This window comes from Schistocerca gregaria, unplaced genomic scaffold, assembly GCF_023897955.1.
Source record: "Schistocerca gregaria isolate iqSchGreg1 unplaced genomic scaffold, iqSchGreg1.2 ptg000240l, whole genome shotgun sequence".
Classification (NCBI taxonomy): Eukaryota; Metazoa; Arthropoda; class Insecta; order Orthoptera; family Acrididae; genus Schistocerca; species Schistocerca gregaria.
The window spans coordinates 1192706-1198662 of record NW_026061752.1 but is presented as its reverse complement, the minus strand read 5'-3'; positions in this window follow the sequence as shown (position 1 = coordinate 1198662).

The following is a 5957-nucleotide window of genomic DNA, read 5'->3' as shown; positions in this document are numbered from 1 at the left end:
AATGCGCATGGTGACTGTTGTATTCAATCCCGATGCAATTTCTGTGTTACATCAACACTCTGATAGTCTACAGATTACAGAATGCATCCAGATGTGCATCGGAAACTACTACTGGTCTTCCAGGAAACGATCAAAGCGTAGACTGTTTGAGACATTATCCCGTAAAGGAAAGTGCGCATGGTGACTGGGTATTCAATCCAGATGCAATTATTGTGTTTAATCAACACTTTGAAGGTCCACAGATAACAGAATGCCTCCATATGTGCATCGGAAACTACTACTGGTCTTCCAGGGAACGATCAAAGCGTAGACTGTTTGAGACACTGCTTCCTTGGAGGAGAAAGCGCATGGTGACTGTTGTATTGAATCCCGATGCAATATCTGTGTTTCGTCAACACTCTGATAGTCCACAGATAACAGAATGCCTCCAGATATGCATCGGAAACTACTACTGGTCTTCTAGGGAACGATAAAAGCGTAGACTGTTTCGGGGTTACTCGCATGGAGGATAGTGCGCATGGTGACTGTTATATTCAATTCCGATGCAATTTCTGTGTTTCATCAACACTTAGATAGTCCACAGATTACAGAATGCATCCAGATATGCATCGGAAACTACTACTGGTCTTCCACAGAATAATCAAAGCGTAGACTGTTAGAGACATTACTACAATGGAGGGAAGTGCGAATGCTGACTGTTATATTCAATTCCGATGCAATTTCTGTGTTTCATCAACACTCAGATAGTCCACAGATTACAGAATGCTTCCAGATGTGCATCGGAAGCTACTACTGGTCTTCCAGGGAATGATCAAAGCGCAGACTGTTTGAGACATTACTTTTATGGAAGAAAGTGTGCATGGTGACTGTTGTATTCAATCCCGATGCAATTTCTGTGTTTCATCAACACTGTGATAGTCCACAGATAACAGATTGCCTCCAGATGTGCATCGGAAACTACTACTGGTCTTCCAGGGAACGATCAAAGCGTAGACTGTTTGAGAATTACCCCATGGAGGAAAGAGGGCATGGTGTCTGTTGTACTCAATCCCGCTGCAATATCTGTGTATCATCAACACTCTGATAGTCCACAGATAACAGATTGCCTCCAGATGTGCTTCGGAAACTACTACTGGTCTTCCAGGGAACGATCAAAGCGTAGACTGTTTGAGACATTACTTTTATGGAGGAATGTGCGCATCGTGACTGTTGTATTCAATCCCGATGCAATTTCTGTGTTTCATCAACACTATGATAGTCCACAGATTACAGAATGCCTCCTGATATGCATCGGAAACTACTACTGGTCTTCCAGTGAACGATCAAACCGTAGACTGTTTGAGACATTACTCCCATGGAGGAAAGTACGCTTGGTGAATGTTGTATTCAATCCCGATGCAATTTCTGTGTTTCATCAACAGTCTGATAGTCCACAGATTATAGAATGTATCCAGATGTGCATCGGAAACTACATCTGGTCTTCCAGGGAGCGATCAAAGCGTAGACTGTTTGAGACATTACTCCCATGGAGGAAATGCGCATGGTGACTGTTGTATTCAATACCGATGCAATTTCTGTGTTTCATCAACACTCTGATAGTCTACAGATTACAGAATGCATCCAGATGTGCATCGGAAACTACTACTGGTCTTCCAGGAAACGATCAAAGCGTAGACTGTTTGAGACGTTACTCCCATGGAGGAAAGTGCGCATGGTGACTGTTGCATTCATTTCCGATGCAATGTCTGTGTTTCATCAACACTCTGATAGTCTACAGATTACAGAATGCCTCCAGATGTGCTTCGGAAACTACTACTGGTCTTCCAGTGAACGATTAAAGCGTAGACTGTTTGAGACATTACTCCCACGGAGGTAAGTGCACTTGGTGACTGTAGTCAATCCCGATGCAATTTCTGTGTTTCATCAACAGTCTGATAGACCACAGATTACAGACTGCCTCCAGATGTGCATCGGAAACTACTGCTGGTCTTCCAGGGAACGATCAAAGCGTAGACTGTTTGAGACACTGCTCCCTTGGAGGAAAAAGTGCATGGTGACTGTTGTATTCAATCCTGAGGCAATTTCTGTGCTTCAATCCACACTTTGAAGGTCCACAGATTACAGAATGATTCCAGATGTGCATCGGAAACTACTACTGGTCTTCCAGGGAACAATGAAAGCGTAGACTGTTTGAGAATAACCCTCATGGAGGAAAGTGCGCATGGTGACTGTTGTATTCAGTCCCGATGCAATTACTGTGTTTCCTCAACACTCTGATAGTCCACAGACAACAGATTGCCTCCAGATGTGCTTCGGAAACTACTACTGGTTTTCCAGGGAACGATCAAAGCGTAGACTGTTTGAGACATTAATCCCATGGAGGAAAGTGCGCATGGTGACTGTTGTATTCAATCGCGATGCAATTTCTGTGTTTCATCAACACCCTGATAGTCCACAGATTACAGAATGCCACCAGATGGGCATCGCAAACTACTACTGGTTTTCCAGGGAAAGATCAAAGCGTAGACTGCTTGAGACATTACACCCATGGAGGAAAGTGCGCATGGCTACCGTTGTATTCAATCCCGATGCAATTACTGTGTTTCATCAACACTCTGATAGTCCACAGATTACAGAATGACTCCAGATGTGCATCGGAAACTAATACTGGTCTTCCAGGGAACGATCAAAGCTTAGACTGTTTGAGACTTTACTCCCATGATGGAAAGTGCGCATGGTGACTGTTGTATTCAATCCCGAGACAATTTCTGTGTTTCAATCCACACTTTGAAGGTCCACATATTACAGAATGATTCCAGATGAGCATCGGAAACTACTACTGGTCTTCCAGGGAACGATGAAAGCGTAGACTGTTTGAGAAGTACCCCCATGGAGGAAAGTGCGCATGGTGACTGTTGTATTCAATCCCGATGCAATTTCTTTGTTTCATCAAAGCTCTGATAGTCCACAGATTACACAAATTCTCGAGATGTGCATCGGAAACTACCACTGGTCTTCCTGGGAACGATCAAAGCGTAGACTGTTTCAGACATTACTCCCATGCATGAAAGTGCGCATGGTGTCTGTTGTATTCAATCCCGATGCTATTTCTGTGTTTCACCAACACTCTGATAGTCCACAGATTACTGAATGCCACCAGATGTGCATCGGAAACTACTACTGGTCTTCCAGGGAACGATCAAATTGTAGACTGTTTGAGAATTACCCCCATGGAGGAAAGTGCGCATGGTGACTGTTGTATTCAATCCCGATGCAATTTCTGTGTTTCATCAACACTCTGATAGTCCACAGGTAACAGATTGCTTCCAGATGTGCTTCGGAAACTACTACTGGTCTTCCAGGGAACGAACAAAGCGTAGACTGTTAGAGACATTACTTCCATGGAGGAAAGTGCGCATAGTGACTGTTGTATTCAATCCCGAGGCAATTTCTGTGTTTCAATCCACACTTTGAAGGTCCACAGATTACAGAATGATTACAGATGAGCATCGGAAACTACTACTGGTCTTCCAGGGAACGATGAAAGCGTAGACAGTTTGAGAAGTACCCCCATGGAGGAAAGTGCGCATGGTGACTGTTGTATTCAATCCCGATGCAATTTCTTTGTTTCATCAACGCTCTGATAGTCCACAGATTACACAAAGCCTCGAGATGTGCATCGGAAACTACCACTGGTCTTCCAGGGAAAGATCAATGCGTATACTGTTAGAGACTTTACTCCCATGGAGGAAAGAGCGCTTGGTGACTGTTGTATTCAATCCCTTTGCAATTTCTGTGTTTCATCAACACTCTGATAGTCCACAGACAACAGATTGCCTCCAGATGTGCTTCGGAAACTACTACTGGTCTTCCAGGGAACGATCAAAGCGTAGACTGTTTGAGACACTGCTCCCTTGGAGGAGAGTGCGCATGGTAACTGTTGTATTGAATCCCGATGCAATATCTGTGTTTCGTCAACACTCTGATGGTCCACAGATTACAGAATGCCTCCAGATTTGCATCGGAAACTACTACTGGTCTTCTCGGGAACGATCAAAGCGTAGACTCTCTGAGGGTTACTCCCATGGAGGAAAGTGCGCATGGTGACTGTTATATTCAATTCCGATGCAATTTCTGTGTTTAGTCAACACTCAGCTAGTCCACAGATTACAGAATGCATCCAGATATGCATCGGAAACTATTACTGGTCTTCCAGGGAATAATCAAATCGTAGACTGTTAGAGACATTACTACAATGGAGGAAAGTGCGAATGCTGACTGTTATATTCAATTCCGATGCAATTTCTGTGTTTCAACAACACTCAGATAGTCCACAGATTCCAGAATGCTTCCAGATGTGCATCGGAAACTACTACTGGTCTTCCAGGGAATGATCAAAGCGTAGACTGTTTGAGACATTACTTTTATGGAAGGAAGTGTGCATGGTGACTGTTGTATTCAATCCCGAAGCAATTTTTGTGTTTCATCAACACTCTGATAGTCCACAGGTTACAGAATGCCTCCAGATGTGCATCGGTAACTACTACTGGTCTTCCAGGGAACGATCAAAGCGTTTGAGACATCACGCCCATGGAGTAAAGTGCGCATGGTGCCTGTTGTATTCAATCCCGAGGCAATTTCTGTGTTTCAATCCACACTTTGAAGGACCAGAGATTACAGAATGCCTCCAGATGTGCATCGGAAACTACTACTGGTCTTCAAGGGAACGATCAAGGCGTAGACTGTTTGAGAATTACCCCATGGAGGAAAGAGGGCATGGTGTCTGTTGTATTCAATCCCGTTGCAATATCTGTGTTTCATTAACACTCTGATAGTCCTCAGATTACAGATTGCCTCCAGATGTGCTTCGGAAACTACTACTGGTCTTCCAGGGAACGATCAAAGCGTAGACTGTTTGAGACATTACTTTTATGGAGGAAAGTGCGCATGGTGACTGTTGTATTCAATCCCGATGCAATTTCTGTGTTTCATCAACACTATGATAGTCCACAGATTACAGAATGCCTCCAGATATGCATCGGAAACTACTACTGGTCTTCCAGGAAACGATCAAAGCGTAGACTGTTTGAGACGTTACTCCCATGGAGGAAAGTGCGCATGGTGACTGTTGCATTCATGTCCGATGCAATGTCTGCGTTTCATCAACACTCTGATAGTCTACAGATTACAGAATGCCACTAGATGTGCATTGGAAACTAATCTGGTCGTCCAGGGAACAATAAAAGCGTAGACTGTTTGAGACATTATTCCCATGGAGGAAAGTGCGCATGGTCACTGTTGTACTCAATCCCGATGATATTTCTGTGTTTCATTAACACTCTGATAGTCCACAGATTACAGAAAGCCTCGAGATGTGCATCGGAAACTACTACTGGTCTTCCAGGGGCGATCAAAGCGTAAACACTTTGAGACATTACTCCCATTGTGAAAGGTGCGCATTGTGACTGTTGTATTCAATCCCGATGCAATTGCTGTGTTTCAACAACAGTCTGATAGTCCACCGATTACAGAATGCCTCCAGATGTGCATCGGAAACTACTACTGGTCTTCCAGGGAACGATAAAAGCGTAGACTGTTTGAGACACTGCTCCCTTGGAGGAAAGTGCGCATGGTGACTGTTGTATTGAATCCCGATGATATATCTGTGTTTCATCAACACTCTGATAGTCCACAGATTACAGAATGCCTCCTGATGTGCATCGGAAACCACTACTGGTATTCCAGGGAACGATCAAATCGTAGACTCTTTGAGACATTACTACCTTGGAGGAAAGTTCGCATGGTGACTGTAGTATTCAATCCCGATGCAATTACTGTGTTTCATGAACACTTTGAAGGTCCACAGATTACAGAATGACTCAAGATGTGCATCGGAAACTACTACTGGTCTTCCAGGGAACGATCAAAGCGTAGACTGTCTGAGACACTGCTCCCTT